The sequence below is a fragment of the Hyla sarda genome, chromosome 2 (genome assembly GCF_029499605.1).
Source record: "Hyla sarda isolate aHylSar1 chromosome 2, aHylSar1.hap1, whole genome shotgun sequence".
In the NCBI taxonomy this organism is placed as follows: domain Eukaryota; kingdom Metazoa; phylum Chordata; class Amphibia; order Anura; family Hylidae; genus Hyla; species Hyla sarda.
The window spans coordinates 505,374,108-505,391,964 of record NC_079190.1 but is presented as its reverse complement, the minus strand read 5'-3'; the positions used below and the strand labels follow the sequence as shown (position 1 = coordinate 505,391,964).

At 46.0% G+C, this 17,857-nt stretch overlaps 1 protein-coding gene across 3 annotated transcripts in view; it reads right to left on the bottom strand.

Annotated features, from left to right (window-relative positions):
* Positions 1–17,857, bottom strand: part of B4GALT4 (beta-1,4-galactosyltransferase 4) — a 99,331-nt gene that overhangs the window by 60,347 nt on the left and 21,127 nt on the right. Inside the window, exon 1 of one of the 3 annotated variants that reach the window (XM_056559892.1) lies at positions 5,132–5,260. The exons of the other annotated variants lie outside the window; for them this stretch is intronic. The gene's annotated coding sequence lies outside the window, so the exon portion shown is untranslated. Of the gene's footprint in view, positions 1–5,131; positions 5,261–17,857 lie in introns of those variants that run through there. 3 annotated transcript variants of the gene reach the window in all.

Here is a 17,857-nt window from a genome sequence, read left to right as displayed (position 1 = left end):
GCGACCCCATAGAAAGGGATGGGGCACGGGAAACCCATAGAAAGGGACAGGGCACGGCGACCCAATAGAAAGGGACGGGGCACAGCGATCCCATAGAAAGGGACGGGGCATGGCGACCCCATAGAGAGGGACAGGGCACAGCAACCCCATAGAATGAGAGGGGCATGGAGACCCCATAGAACAGGATGGGGCACGGCAAACCCATAGAAAGGGACTGGGCACGGCGACCCCATAGAAAGGGGCAGGACACGGCGACCCCATAGAAAGGGACGGGGCACGGCGACCCCATAGAAAGGGACGGGGGACGGCGACCCCATAGAAAGGGACGGGGTGGACGGCGACCCCATAGAAAGGGACGGGGCACGGCGACCCCATAGAAAGGGACGGGACACGGCGACCCCATAGAAAGGGACGGCGACCCCATAGAAAGGGACGGGGGACGGCGACCCCATAGAAAGGGACGGGGCACGGCGACCCCATAGAACGGGATGGGGGACGGCGACCCCATAGAAAGGGACAGGGCACGGCGACCCCATAAAAAGGGACAGGACACGGCGACCCCATAGAAAGGGACGGGGGACGGCGACCCCATAGAAAGGGACGGGCATGGCGACCCCATAGAGCGGGACGGTGCACATCGACCCAAGAGAACGGGACGGGGCACGGCGACCCCATAGAAAGGGACAGGGCATGGCGACCCCATAGAATGAGAGGGGCATGGAGACCCCCTAGAACAGGATGGGGCACGGCGTATAACGGAAAGAGGCACAGCTACCCCATGGAACGGGACTGGACATGGCGACCCCATAGGACGGGATGAGCAGCAGCGACCCCCTAGAATGGGACGGGGTGACCCCCCTAGGATGGGGTGGGGCGACCCCCTAGAACGGGATGGGCCACGGCGACCCCCTAGAACAGGACAGGCCACCGCGACCCCTTATAACAGAACGAGCCACAGTGCACCCATACCAGTACAAGCCTTACTACAGTGACAACCATAGTGTGCGCGCACTACTGTCATCCAGAGTATCACCGCCATATCACTGTCATCCAGAGTATCACCGCCATATCACTGTCATCCAGAGTATCACCGCCATATCACTGTCATCCAGAGTATCACCGCCATATCACTGTCATCCAGAGTATCACCGCCATATCACTGTCATCCAGAGTATCACCGCCATATCACTGTCATCCAGAGTATCACCGCCATATCACTGTCATCCAGAGTATCACCGCCATATCACTGTCATCCAGAGTATCACCGCCATACCACTGTCATCCAGAGTATCACCGCCATACCACTGTCATCCAGAGTATCACCGCCATATCACTGTCATCCAGAGTATCACCGCCATATCACTGTCATCCAGAGTATCACCGCCATATCACTGTCATCCAGAGTATCACCGCCATATCACTGTCATCCAGAGTATCACCGCCATATCACTGTCATCCAGAGTATCACCGCCATATCACTGTCATCCAGAGTATCACCGCCATATCACTGTCATCCAGAGTATCACCGCCATATCACTGTCATCCAGAGTATCACCGCCATATCACTGTCATCCAGAGTATCACCGCCATATCACTGTCATCCAGAGTATCACCGCCATATCACTGTCATCCAGAGTATCACCGCCATATCACTGTCATCCAGAGTATCACCGCCATATCACTGTCATCCAGAGTATCACCGCCATCTCACTGTCATCCAGAGTATCACCGCCATCTCACTGTCATCCAGAGTATCACCGCCACATCACTGTCATCCAGAGTATCACCGCCACATCACTGTCATCCAGAGTATCACCGCCACATCACTGTCATCCAGAGTATCACCGCCACATCACTGTCATCCAGAGTATCACCGCCATATCACTGTCATCCATAGTATCACCGCCATATCACTGTCATCCAGAGTATCACCGCCATATCACTGTCATCCAGAGTATCACCGCCATATCACTGTCATCCAGAGTATCACCGCCATATCACTGTCATCCAGAGTATCACCGCCATATCACTGTCATCCAGAGTATCACCGCCATATCACTGTCATCCAGAGTATCACCGCCATATCACTGTCATCCAGAGTATCACCGCCATATCACTGTCATCCAGAGTATCACCGCCATATCACTGTCATCCAGAGTATCACCGCCATATCACTGTCATCCAGAGTATCACCGCCATATCACTGTCATCCAGAGTATCACCGCCATATCACTGTCATCCAGAGTATCACCGCCATATCACTGTCATCCAGAGTATCACCGCCATATCACTGTCATCCAGAGTATCACCGCCATATCACTGTCATCCAGAGTATCACCGCCATATCACTGTCATCCAGAGTATCACCGCCATATCACTGTCATCCAGAGTATCACCGCCATATCACTGTCATCCAGAGTATCACCGCCATCTCACTGTCATCCAGAGTATCACCGCCATATCACTGTCATCCAGAGTATCACCGCCATATCACTGTCATCCAGAGTATCACCGCCATATCACTGTCATCCAGAGTATCACCGCCATCTCACTGTCATCCAGAGTATCACCGCCATATCACTGTCATCCAGAGTATCACCGCCATATCACTGTCATCCAGAGTATCACCGCCATATCACTGTCATCCAGAGTATCACCGCCATCTCACTGTCATCCAGAGTATCACCGCCATATCACTGTCATCCAGAGTATCACCGCCATATCACTGACAGCCAGAGTGTCCACCAGGCAGGAATGGGTTATTGCCCCACTTCTCAGCCTGACAGACGATACGCCCACTTTCACATGACGCCCACATGTACGCTCGCCCAGATTGTAGAAGTGCTCTCCTGATGTCTGTCCTATGAGGTTATACTCCGCACCCGCTGTAATAGACAGAGCGAGTATTCACCGCCACCGCATGTAGCTTCATTACTGGCACCAGAGGTGAATTTCCACCAAGCTGCAGAAATCCCATAAAAGTCTCAGAAACTACACAAACTGGGAGCATCAGCACCGTCTAGTAGTGGAAAATACTGCACTATACTGCTCACCCTGACATACCGCACGACAGCACGAGAACAACCGCAAACCCCCACAATATCCAAGATATATTCTTGTACATAGGAACAGTATTATAGTAGTTATATTCTTGTACATAGGAACAGTATTGTAGTAGTTATATTCTTGTATATAGGAGCAGTATTATAGTAGTTATATTCTTGTATATAGGAGCAGTATTATAGTAGTTATATTCTTGTACATATGAACAGTATTATAGCAGTTATATTCTTGTATATAGGGGCAGTATTATAACAGTTATATTCTTGTATATAGGAGCAGTATTATAGTAGTTATATTCTTGTATATAGGAGCAGTATTATAGTAGTTATATTCTTGTATATACAAGCAGTATTATAGTAGTTATATTCTTGTATATAGGAGCAGTATTATAGTAGTTATATTCTTGTATATAGGAGCAGTATTATAGTAGTTATATTCTTGTATATAGGAGCAGTATTATAGTAGTTATATTCTTGTACATATGAACAGTATTATAGCAGTTATATTCTTGTATATAGGGGCAGTATTATAACAGTTATATTCTTGTATATAGGAGCAGTATTATAGTAGTTATATTCTTGTATATAGGAGCAGTATTATAGTAGTTATATTCTTGTATATACAAGCAGTATTATAGTAGTTATATTCTTGTATATAGGAGCAGTATTATAGTAGTTATATTCTTGTATATAGGAGCAGTATTATAGTAGTTATATTCTTGTATATAGGAACAGTATTATAGTAGTTATATTCTTGTATATTGGAGCAGTATTATAGTAGTTATATTCTTGTATATAGGAGCAGTATTATAGTAGTTATATTCTTGTATATAGGAGCAGTATTATAGTAGTTATATTCTTGTATATAGGAGCAGTATTATAGTAGCTATATTCTTGTATATAGGAGGCAGTATTATAGTAGTTATATTCTTACATATAGGGGCAGTATTATAGTAGTTATATTCTTGTATATAGGGGCAGTATTATAGTAGTTATATTCTTGTATATAGGGGCAGTATTATAGTAGTTATATTCTTGTATATAGGAGCAGTATTATAGTAGTTATATTCTTGTATATAGGAGCAGTATTATAGTAGTTATATTTTTGTATATAGGAGCAGTATTATAGTAGTTATATTCTTGCATATAGGAGCAGTATTATAGTAGTTATATTCTTGTATATAGGAGCATTATTATAGTAGTTATATTCTTGTATATAGGGGCAGTATTATAGTAGTCATATTCTTGTATATAGGAGACAGTATTATAGTAGTTATATTCTTGTATATAGGAGACAGTATTATAGTAGTTATATTCTTGTATATAGGAGAAGTATTATAATAGTTATATTCTTGTTTATAGGAGCAGTATTATAGTAGTTATATTCTTGTATATAGGAGCAGTATTATAGTAGTTATATTCTTGTATATAGGGGCAGTATTATAGTAGTTATATTCTTGTATATAAGAGCAGTATTATAGTAGTTATATTCTTGTATATAGGAGACAGTATTATAGTGGTTATATTCTTGTATATAGGAGCAGTATTATAGTAGTTATATTCTTGTATATAGGAGACAGTATTATAGTAATTATATTCTTGTATATAGGAGCAGTATTATAGTAGTTATATTCTTGTATATAGGAGCAGTATTATAGTAGATATATTCTTTTATATAGGAGCAGTATTATAGAAGATATATTCTTATATATAGGAGCAGTATTATAGTAGTTATATTCTTGTATATAGGAGCAGTATTATAGTAGTTATATTCTTGTACATAGGAGCAGTATTATAATAGTTATATTCTTGTACATAGGAGCAGTATTATAATAGTTATATTCTTATATATAGGGGTCAGTAGTAATAATAATCGGTATCAGTAATTTGCAGTAATTCCTGTATTGGACAGTGCCCATTTGCCCCCGGGGTGGGTCCTGGGGTAGTTATTATGCAGGATAATACATTCTCACAGACACATAATGGCAGACAATACACAGGCAGGATGTACGTGCAGTCCCCGGCCGCTGGGGGGCGCAGTATGTGCGGATATATAAGCGGGTCCTCACCTGCTCCTCATTACGCTTCATACGTGTCCATCTTTCCCGATCCGTTATTCACCATCGAGTTTTGGATGACTGGAAGAGAGAGCGCCTACAGCGACCAGCAGTCAGCTCACATTACAGCTCGGCACAGAGCTAGATTATCACCCGTGCGGAAACAGGAAGTGTTACGGCCGCCATCATGTTTAAGGGAAAAGTATTAATTTGCCCTTAAATTATTATTTTAAAGTTTAAAAAAAAGTTATAAATTATCCTTTCACTTTTCTTTTAATATTTGGAAATACATATGCTATTGGGAACAAAATATAAACATGCTGTGATCTGATTTGCTGATACTAATTGTTTTTAGTTTTAATTATTGTTATTATCATTATTATTATTATCATTATCATTATTATTATTCATTTTACTACTACTACTACTACTACTACTACTAAGAATATTACAATGTAGGAAGGTGTTGTCTTGGCAATTTTACAGCAGTATGCGTCCCATTAGACATTGGGGTTAGCTCTGTGGTGCAGAGATGTCTACTCTCTTGGAAAGTTGGGGGGAAATTCCAGAGCAAAGGGAAGACCTCCCAGAATCCCCACCCCCAAGGTTCACCGGTACAGGTTATTTCGGTCCCTGCATAGCAGTAAAAGTTCAGGAATGTACCCACTATTGTGCGCATAGCAAGGTTATAGGGGGAGATTTATCAAAACTTGTGCAGATGAAAATTTGACCTGTTGCCCAAAGCAACCAATCAGATTGTTTCTTTCGTTTTAAACCAGGCCTAATAAAAGAAGCGATCTGATTGGTTGCTATGGGCAACTGGGCAACTTTTCCTCTGCACAGTTCTTGATTAATCTCCCCCATAGCTCCTAAAAACCAGAGCAGACACCTCTATACCAGACCAGACAAACCATCTAAATGGATACAGACCCTGGCCCAGAACCCTCCATACAAACCAGACTCCAGACCAGACCCCTCAACATAAATCTGATCCCAGACCAGACCCCTCCATATAAAACAGACTCCAGACCAGACCCCTCAATACAAATCAGATCCCAGACCAGACCCCTCCATACAAACCAGACTTCAGACCAGACCTCTTCATACAAATCAGACCCCATACTAGACCCCTCCATACAAACCAGACCCCAGATCAGACCCCCTATGCAAATCAGACCCCAAACCAGACCCCCATGCACATAAGACCCCAGACCACACACCCCCATGCAAATCAGACCACAGACCAGACCCCTCCATACAAACCAGACCCCAGACCAGACCCTTCCATACAAATCAGACCCCAGACCAGACCCCTCCATACAAACCAGACCAGACCCCTCCATACAAAGCAGACCCCTCCATACAAACCAGACCAGACCCCTCCATACAATCCAGACCCCAGACCAGACCCTTCAATACAAATCAGACCCCAGTCCAGACCCCTCCATACAAATCAGACCCCAGACCAGACCCCTTCATACAAATCAGACCCATGACCCCTTCATACAAATCAGACCCCAGACCCCTTCATACAAATCAGACCCCATACCAGACCCCTCCATACAAACCAGACCCCAGATCAGACCCCCCCATGCAAATCAGACCCCAAACCAGACCCCCATGCACATAAGACCCCAGACCACACACACCCATGCAAATCAGATCACAGACCAGACCCCTCCATACAAACCAGACCCCAGACCGGACCCCTTCATACAAACCAAACCCCTCCATACACACCAGACCCCTCCATACAAACCAGACCCCCAGACCAGACCCCTACATACAAACCAGACCCCAGACCAGACCCTTCCATACAAATCATACCCCAGTCCAGACCCCTCCATACAAATCAGACACCAGACCAGACCCCTCCATACAAATCAAACCCCAGACCCCTTCATACAAATCAGACCCCAGTCCAGACCCCTCCATAGAAATCAGACCCCAGTCCAGACCCCTCCATACAAACCAGACCCCAGACCAGACCCCTCCATACAAACTGGACCCCAGACCCCTCCAAAGAAATCAGACCCCAGTCCAGACCCCTCCATACAAATCAGACCCCAGACCAGACCCATCCATACAAACCAGACCCCTCCATAGAAATCAGACCATACAAACCGTGCCCCAGACCACACCCCTCCGTACAAATCAGACTCCAGACCAAACCCCACCATACAAATCAGACCACAGGTCAGACCCCCCCCCCATGCAAATCAGACCGCAGACCAGACCCCCCAATAAACATACAGAGCATAGAGTAGACTCCATACTAATACAGTCCCCCAGACCTGACTCCCTAAGTACATACAGACCCACAGGTACCAGACATCCTATAGTAATACAGATCTGAGACCAGACCCCATAAATAAATAGAGAGCCCCCAAACCAGCCCCCAGATCAGAGCAACTAAGTAACCACGAATCCCAGGCCTCTGAAAGATAAAAGAAGCAATCCGATTGGTTGTTATGAGCCACTGGGCAACTTTTCCTCTGCACAGTTCTTGATTAATCTCCCCCATAGCTCCTATAAACCAGACCAGACAAACCATCTAAATGGATACAGACCCTGGACCAGACTCCAGACCAGACCCCTCCATACAAATCAGATCCCAGATCAGACCCCTCCATACAAACCAAACCCCATATCAGACCCCCCATGCAAATCAGACCCCAGACCAGACCCCCTTGCAAATAAGACCTTAAACCACACACCCCCATGCAAATCAGACCACAGACCAGACCCCTCCATACAAACCAAACCCCATATCAGACCCCCCATGCAAATCAGACCCCAGACCAGACCCCCATGCAAATAAGACCCCAAACCACACACCCCCATGCAAATCAGACCACAGACCAGACCCCTCCATACAAACCAGACCCCAGTCCAGACCCCTCCATACAAATCAGATCCCAGTCCAGACCCCTCCATACAAACCAGACCAGACCCCTCCATACAAATCAGATCCCAGTCTAGACCCCTCCATACAAACCAGACCCCCAGACCAGACCCCCAAATCAGACCCCAGTCTGGACCCCTCCATACAAACCAGACCCCAGACCAGACCCCTCCACACAAACCAGACCCCAGACCAGATCCCTCCATACAAACCAGACCCTAGACCAGACCCCTCCATACAAATCAGACCCCAGGTCAGATACCCCCCCCCCCCCCATGCAAATCAGACCCGAGTCCAGACCCCTAATACACATACAGAACCTAGAGTTGACTCCATACTAATACAGTCCCCAGACCTGACTCCCTAAGTGCATACAGACCGACAGGTACCCGACCTCCTATAGTAATACAGATCCGAGACCAGACCCCATAAATAAATAGAGAGCCCCCAAACTAGACCCCAGATCAGAGCCACTAAGTAATCACATACCCCAGACCAGACTCTTCATAATTTGAGGGGCACTGTCGCTGTTACCAGTTTGGAGGACACTGTGGTTGTTACCAGTTTGGAGGGCACTGGCCGGCATTCATCATTGTAGGTGTAAGTGAAGCATTTTTCTACACCTTTTTTTTTTTGTGTGTGTGTGCTGGTAAGGTGTAGGAGAAAATGGAGATATAATTAATTAAGAATGAATTAGGTACCAGTCCTCAAAGGTGTATATAAGATATGCCAACTGAATATAGTGTTAGTCCAATGATAATATATATCACTCGCAATATCATAAATATTGTGGTAACAGCTGGAGTTCATTGATCGAAAAAGTACATTAGTAGCGCAATGAAAGTTCAAAGTTCATTAATAGAGAAAGTACATTGGTGGCGCAATGGTTCAGGAACGCAATGTAATATCAAATAGTTCCGTAGTATTATCGGATCTGGTAGTATAGTCAGATATTGTAAATCTATAACACGGGATTGTTGGTGCATGGTACCACTCACTGACCATACAGGTTGTAGGGATGTGTGAGGATCGGGCTGGCACGGAAGCGTCCGGCGCAAAGGGTAGTGCCCGTCTGCATGATTAGGTCTCTGTACTTTGCGGCTGGCACGGGATGGCGTCCGGAGGTGAGTTGATTGCCGTTGTTTGTAGAGCAGTGGTGCGAGAGTAGGAACCTAGGTATCCAAGTTGCCACCACTATCAACCAATCGAGGTGATTGGTTGATAGTGGTGGCAACTTGGATACCTAGGTTCCTACTCCCGCACCACTGCTCATCTGTCATCCACCTGGCTACATACAAAAGGCTTTCATAGATACGGGTCTTGTTTAGGATGTAAGACAACACATTTTCCTAACAAAATTACTGAAGTTATATCTACTTCTAACCAATTTACACCCAAAATATCTGAATGTCTTACCTGCCACAGCAAGGGTGGAATTTATTTGATACAATGCAGTTGTGGCAAACTATATATACCGTATTTTTCGCCCTATAGGACGCATCGGCATATAAGACGCACCCAATTTTAAAGGTGCAAAACCTAGAAAAAAAAGATTCTGAACCCAACAGTGATCTTCAACCTGCGGACCGCCAGATGTTGCAAAACTACAACTCCCGGCATGCCCGGACAGCCGTTGGCTGTCCGGGCATGCCGGGAGTTGTAGTTTTGCAACATCTGGAGGTCCGCAGGTTGAAGACCACTGGATAGGAGGTAATACCCACGTTTACTCGCTGCTCTGGACCCGTCACTGCTGCCCTGGATGTCGCCCTCCATCGCTGTCGCCGAGTCCCCGGGGTGTCCCCGTCACTCCGGACGTCTTCTTCCCCGGGATCCACGCTCTCCGTCGCCGTCATCACGTCGCTACGCACGCCGCCCCTATTGGATGACGGGACGGCATGCGCGAAGTCGAAGGAGAGTGCCGCCATGCAGGGGATCCCGGCACGGAGCAGACACCAAGGAGGCAGGTAAGGTCCCTCCCGGTGTCCTTTAAGCTGTTCGGGACGCCGCGATTTCACCGCGGCGGTCCTGAACAGCCCGACTGAGCAGCCGGGTTAGTGTCACTTTCGCTTCAGATGCGGTGGTGAGCTTTGATCGCCGCATCTGAAGGGTTAATACAGGGTATCACTGCGATCGGTGATGTCCTGTATTAGCCGCCGGTCCCTGTCGTTAATGGCCGCAGGGACCGCGGTGATAGGTGTGTGTATTCGCCGTATATGACACACCAACTACCCCCCCCCCCCCCTAGTTTTGGGGAAGAAAAAGTGCGTCTTATACGGCTCACTGACACCAAGAGGACTGAACGCAGAACTCGAGATTTTGGGATTTCTCTGAAGTTTTAGGATTCCTCTGATCCTCATCTTGTGGTGTGGCTCCGCTCCATGGCCCGTCACTGGCAGGCCGTTTACCTTTAGGTACGAGGTTCGTGCCAAGTTATTCTAATTTATTCATGGCAGCCTGGGAAGAACATACCATCACACCCAGAATTGGCGCAGACCTCGTACTATGGCGGCGTTACATTGATGATATCATTTTTATTTGGAAGGGAACCAGAGACCTTTTAGATGATTTTATGCAGGAAATAAATACCAACACCTCTAATCTTAAAGGGGTATTCCAGGAAAAAACTTTTTTATATATCAACTGGCTCCAGAAAGTTAAACAGATTTGTAAATTACTTCTATTAAAAAAATCTTAATCCTTTCAGTACTTATGAGCTTCTGAATTTAATGTTCTTTTCTGTCTAAGTGCTCTCTGATGACACCTGTCTCGGGAAACGCCCAGTTTAGAAGAGGTTTGCTATGGGGATTTGCTTTTAAACTGGGCGTTTCCCGAGACACGTGTCATCAGAGAGGACTTAGACAGAAAAGAACAACCTTAACTTCAGAAGCTCATAAATACTGAAAGGATTAAGATTTTTTAATAGAAGTAATTTACAAATCTGTTTAACTTTCTGGAGCCAGTTGATATATAAAAAAAAAAAAAGTTTTTTCCCTGGATAACCCCTTTAATTTCACACCTTGCATCAGCACTGGCACTTTAGAGTTCTTATATCTTTTAATCACTATTGACCCTCCAAAATTAATCTGCAGCACATTCCATAAACCAGTTGCAAAAAACTGTTTTATTTTTTTAAATTTTTTAACAGTTGCGATCTACCCAGATGGCTTTTAAACGTCCCCACAGGCCAATACCGCAGATTGAAAAGAAATTGTACTCCAAATGAAAAATTTGAAGAAGCACAAATTTTGACTGACAAATTCCTGGATAAAAACTATCCTAAAAATGGGGGGGGGGGGGGGGGGGGGACGGAGCCTAGCCGCAAACTGGTATGAACGCGTGAGCCCGCAGCTCTCCAGTCTGCCTCGTGATCTAACACCTCTCACTGCCTCCTTACCTGCTCACGACGGTCAAAATTGGCCATGGAACACCTGGTGATCCTAGAGACTCCCCTAGGCCAGGCAACAACCAAGCGGACATATACTTCAAGAAGAAAGGCGGCGTCTCGCCTGCTCGGCCACCAAAGATGGCGCCGGACGCTCACTCACAACACCACTCCCAGGAAAAAGGTGAGCCGAACAGTGACACAGAGGGGTGCTCACCAGCAGTGGTCACACAGAAGTTCCTGAAATCCTTCTTGAAGAAGGTTCTAGCCCAAGCGGTCAAACCGGTTATGGTAGAGCTAGCTGAAATAAAAGCGGAGGTGCAGGCAGTTGGCGCCAGAACAGAGGCCACCTGCGCAGCCCTGTCCTCCCACTACGCTGCAGTATCCGACTGCACGGAGCTTATGGAAGCACACCTCATTGCCACATACTCCCTCATTGATGACCAGGAGAATAGGAGTCGGCCCAAAGGTATACCTGAATCGTGGGCTGCGGACGCTCCCTCGAGAATCACCCGAGACATCTTCTCGGGTCTGCTGGGCCCGGAGCGGGCTAAAGTGATCGTGATAGAGAGGATCCACCGTGCGTTGAGACCAAAGCCGCAACCCTCTGATCCCCCGAGGGATATTATATGTGGTCTTCTCTCCTATGTTGATACAGCTGCTGTCCTCCAAGCTGCAAGGGAAAAGAGGCCTATCACCTATGGAGACGTCGAAATAGCATTGTATCAGGACATTGCCCCTTCCACCCTTGTCAAGAGGCAAATGCTGCGCCTGCTCTGGGAACAACTGAGAAGTATGGGCCTCCAATATGCCTGGCTGTTTCCATTTGGCCTGTCCATCTCTCACGGTAACCGCCAAATCACTGTCAGAACACCTGGACTTAGTCTGGCTCGCATTGGGTATGAAGCCTCTAGAGATACGCTCCTGGCTGCCATTGCAGATCTGAAACCGCTTCCTCCTTTGCCGAAGCCGGACAAATGGACAGTTGTGTCTCGCACCAAACCTACTAAAAGAAAGAATGCAATGCTTAAAGAGGGTCCTCCACCTCATTGAAACCCCTGGTCATCTCCTGGAGGACCCTGGAGTTCCCTGTCTTCACATGCGACATTGTCTGCAATGATGTGTTCGTTATCCCCTCTTGGGGACACCAGGTTTGACGGTATTTGGTCCTGAGTGACCAGTTGCTTTCTTCTCCCCGGTGTGCAATGCCCGTTGCCTTACTCCTCAGTTCCTGAACGGCCCCACTCCATCGCACTGGGCATCTCCTGTTGGCATTGTTTCTACGTTTCCAGACCCCATGCCAATGGGATGCCCCGAATCATGCCAAGGTGCCATGGCTTTTATCCGCTCTGTCGGACTTGAAATTATTTGCTGAAGGGCCAATCATCATGTAACTCTGAACCCTTGCATAGACTCGTCCTCCCCCACCCCTAATGTGTCGCAACGCTCCTTGTCAACTCCTCTCTACAGGTATTGACACGATCTCAGATCACACCCCTATCTTTCTCACTCTTTACCTGCAGAATGCCTCACCTTCTGCCTCTACTTGGAGACTTAACGATAGAATTCTGGAGAATCCCCAAGCTTTCACGGACCTAACAAAACACCTTGAGATGCACTTTGCAGTCAACATGGGTTCTGGCCCGTCTCCCCCCCCCCCCCCCCCCCATGATTTGGGAGGCCCACAAGGCTTATATCCGGGGGGATTCTCATCTCCTGAGGTACTAAATTAAAGCGAGATTACAGGAAAAACATTGATGACCTTCTTGCTAGGATCTCTGTCTTAGAAAGTGCTCATAAACGCACAAGGCTATTTGAGACTTTGGCTGAGCTGAAGTCCTTGAGAGAACAACTGCTCTCACACCTGCATGAGCAATCCTCCAAGGCATACTTACACTACAGACACAGAGTTTACACATGGTGACAAGGGTGGTAGGCTAATGTCTGCACGCCTAAAAAAGGCTAGGGCGAAACAACACATCCATGAGATTAGGGATGGAGCGGGTTCTAAACTCACCTCTACCAAGGACATTGCACAACAGTTCCAACATTTCTATTCTGACCTCTACAATCTCCGGCCCGGTCCACAGGTGGGAGATCATTCTCCTTTGGGCCTCCTACAGGAGAAATTTCTGTACGGCCTTAGTCTGCCCACTTTAGACCCCTCAATGACTCAGGCTCTGCTCGCACCTGTCTCTCCTTAGGAGGTTCGGGGAGTTGTGTCATCCTTCCCGCCTGGGAGGAGTCCGGGACCGGATGGGTTGCCTCTGACCTGATCTTACTCCCACACCTTACAGATTCCTGCTCCTCTCTAATGCAGGCCTCTACGCTTCCTAAACAATCACGAGAAGCACACATCACTCTCATTGCCAAAGAGGGAAAGGACCCTGCTGAGTGTGGCAGTTACAGGCCCACTTCATTACTAAACCTGGACTTGAAGATCTGGGCCAAACTTCTTTTCAATTGGATCAAGAAGTTTCTTCCTCATCTGATCGCCACAGAACAATCTGATTTTGTACCTGGAAGAGAAAGTAGAGCCAATATGTTTAAGCTATTGGCCTCCATCCACAGGGCCCACCTGACCCGCTCTCTGTTGGTCCTTCTCGGTGTGGACGACGAGAAGGCCTTCGATAGAGTCCAGTGGTCCTTCATGAGAGCGGTCCTCCAGAAATTCGGCTTCCCGACCCCGCTCCTAACTGCGATTTTCTCTCTACACACAGCCATACGCCTCCTAACTAGTGAATGATTCAATATCTCCATCATTCCACATCACAAATGGCACCCAGCAGGGCTGCCCGCTCTCTCCGACTCTATTTGTCCTGGTCATGGAGTCTCTACTCCAGAAGGTCAGGCAACATTCTTCCATTTGTGGGGTCCATAACCCATTTGGTGAACGGAAGGTACTGGCATTCGCAGACGATTTGCTTTTTCTTCTCACCAAACCTGAGTCGGACTTGCCCTGCCTGGTGTCTTTGTTTGAGGAATTCGGCCTGTTTTCTAACTCCAAAGTCAACATTTCAAAGTCGGAATTGCTTAACCCCTTAAGGACTCAGACCCATTTTGGCCTTAAGGACTCAGACAATTTAATTTTTACGTTTTCATTTTTTCCTCCTCGCCTTCTAAAAATCATAACTCTTTAATATTTTCAGCCACAGACTAGTATGAGGGCTTGTTTTTTGCGCGACCAGTTGTCCTTTGTAATGACATCACTCATTATATCATAAAATGTATGGCGCAACCAAAAAACACTATTATTGTGGGGAAATTAAAACGAAAAACGCAATTTTGCTAATTTTGGAAGGTTTCGTTTTCACGCCGTACAATTTATGGTAAAAATGACGTGTGTTCTTTATTCTGAGGGTCAATACGATTAAAATGATACCCATTATTACATACTTTTATATTATTGTTGCGCTTAAAAAAAATCACAAACTTTTTAACCAAATTAGTACGTTTATAATCCCTTTATTTTGATGACCTCTAACTTTTTTATTTTTCCGTATAAGCGGCGGTATGGGGGCTCATTTTTTGCGCCATGATCTGTACTTTATTTTTGTACCAAATTTGCATATAAAAAACTTTTAATACATTTTTTACAATTTTTTTTTAATAAAATGTATTAAAAAGTAGGAATTTTGGACTTTTTTTTTTTCCGTTCACGCCGTTCACCGTACGGGATCATTAACATTTTATTTTAATAGTTCGTACATTTACGCACGCGGCGATACCAAATATGTGTATAAAAATTTTTTTTTACGCTTTTTGGGGGTAAAATAGGAAAAAACGGACGTTTTACTTTTTTATTGGGGGAGGGGATTTTTTACTTTTTTTTTACTTTTACTTTTACATTTTTTTTACATTTTTTTAACACTTGAATAGTCCCCATAGGGGACTATTCATAGCAATACCATGATTGCTAATACTGATCTGTTCTATGTATAGGACATAGAACAGATCAGTGTTTTCGGTGATCTTCTGCTCTGGTCTGCTCGATCTCAGACCAGAGCAGGAGACGCCGGGAGCCGCACGGAGGAAGGAGAGGGGACCTCCGTGCGGCGTTATGAATGATCGGATCCCCGCAGCAGCGCTGCGGGCGATCCGATCATTCATTCAAATCGCGCAGTAGGAATTTTGGACTTTTTTTTTTTCCGTTCACGCCGTTCACCGTACGGGATCATTAACATTTTATTTTAATAGTTCGTACATTTACGCACGCGGCGATACCAAATATGTGTATAAAAATTTTTTTTTACGCTTTTTGGGGGTAAAATAGGAAAAAACGGACGTTTTACTTTTTTATTGGGGGAGGGGATTTTTTACTTTTTTTTTACTTTTACTTTTACATTTTTTTTACATTTTTTTAACACTTGAATAGTCCCCATAGGGGACTATTCATAGCAATACCATGATTGCTAATACTGATCTGTTCTATGTATAGGACATAGAACAGATCAGTGTTTTCGGTGATCTTCTGCTCTGGTCTGCTCGATCTCAGACCAGAGCAGGAGACGCCGGGAGCCGCACGGAGGAAGGAGAGGGGACCTCCGTGCGGCGTTATGAATGATCGGATCCCCGCAGCAGCGCTGCGGGCGATCCGATCATTCATTCAAATCGCGCACTGCCGCAGATGCCGGGATCTGTATTGATCCCGGCACCTGAGGGGTTAATGGCGGACGCCCGCGAGATCGCTCCGATGCCCGCAGTTATGCACAGGACGTAAATGTACGTCCTGGTGCGTTAAGTACCACCTCACCAGGACGTACATTTACGTCCTGCGTCCTTAAGGGGTTAACATTACCCTCTCCGCTGATCGCATTTCTAGACTTTCGCACCTATCTCCTTTCCCTTGTGCGCAGTCGTCCCTGAAATACCTAGGGGTACACATCACAAACTCTATTCAGACACTTTACCATGCTAACTTTCAACCTTCTCAAAGACGACGATAATCCCCTTATCTCGTGGATCGGCAGGCGTAATGTTCTGCAGACTTATGTGGTTCCTAAAATTGTATACAAACTTCAAATGCTCCCAATAGCACTTTCTCCATCCTTCTTCTCCTCTATCAGGAGGATATTCTCCGCATATCTGTGGAGGTATATAAGACCTAGGATGGCACATTCTCTTTTGACCAGACCTGCAAGTGGAGGCGGAATAGGCATTCCTGATATACAGGTTCCTTATAGGGCCATTCAGCTCCGTAAATGGTTTGCATGCTCCTCTCCTTCCTACACTGCCTCTTCTCACAACTCTTACTCCGAATTCTCTTGGTCCCAGTGGGCGTTTGGTCCTCACTTCTTGAAAGATCTCTGGCTGCCCAGATGGAGGCGTTACTCCCACTTGGACACATCCCTCCTGTTCTCGAGCATATTTCTTGTGTGGTTCTCTTTCTCCTTTACTCTCTCCACCTGTCTCACCTTTACTCCCCTCTGCACTGTTACCTGAGATCGTGAATCGTGTCTCACCTACATATGCTCCTATTTGGTCGAAACGTACTCATGTTCCTATCAAACAATTGATTCAAGACGGAGGGGTCCCGACGGCTGATATGTTGCAATCTCTCCTCCCTACTGTTCATTTATCTTTTCTACTTATTCAGCACCTACAACATTGTTGCGCACTGTTTTTGGCACATGCGGGTAAGTTCAGAGACCTGACGGACTTTGAATCTCTTTTGGTTTCACCTCCTCGGAACTCTCATAAACTGTCTTTTGCCAAGAAGCTGTGTACTGGTCCAGCACACTCTTCCCATCCGGGCTATCTAGCCTCATGGGAAAAGGAACTGGGAATCAAACTCTCTGACTCTGATAAAGATTATGGGGGGTATTTATCAAAGGATTTATGTGTTTTTTTAACGTAACTTTGGCGCAATACTTTAGCGCAGTGTCTTTTTGCGCCAAAGTTTGGCGCATCTTCTCCACTGTCATTTTTACAACTTTCTCAAAATCCCACGGTCCTGTGTGTGATTTTAACTTTAGTCAGTAATTCATCATTTATGCCACTCGATCTTTGGCGCAATTTTGGTGCAAATCCCGTTTTTTTGGGGCACAAATCCCCGCCAAGAAATTTTGCACATGGAAAACACACTTAGCAATGTCAGAAAATGTAAAGGCGTCAAAATACATTAAAAAATGTTTTTTGGTGAAAGCAGCGACGCCTCCAGGGCTGCTCAATACTATCCTGCGACATAGTTGTCTCTGAGGAACCTTCACCCTCCGTTGAGCCAGTATTGGACATGGCCACACAGGGTCAGGAAAGGTAAGCACTAAAGCAGTGGTCTCCAACCTGCAGACCTCCAGATGTTGCAAAACTACAACTCCCGGCATGCCAGGACAGCCAACGGCTGTCCGGGCATGCTGGGAATTGTAGTTCTGCAACATCTGGAGGTCCGCAGGTTTGAGACCACTGCACTAACAGTAACAAAAAAAAAAAAAACTACCCAAGTTGAAAATAA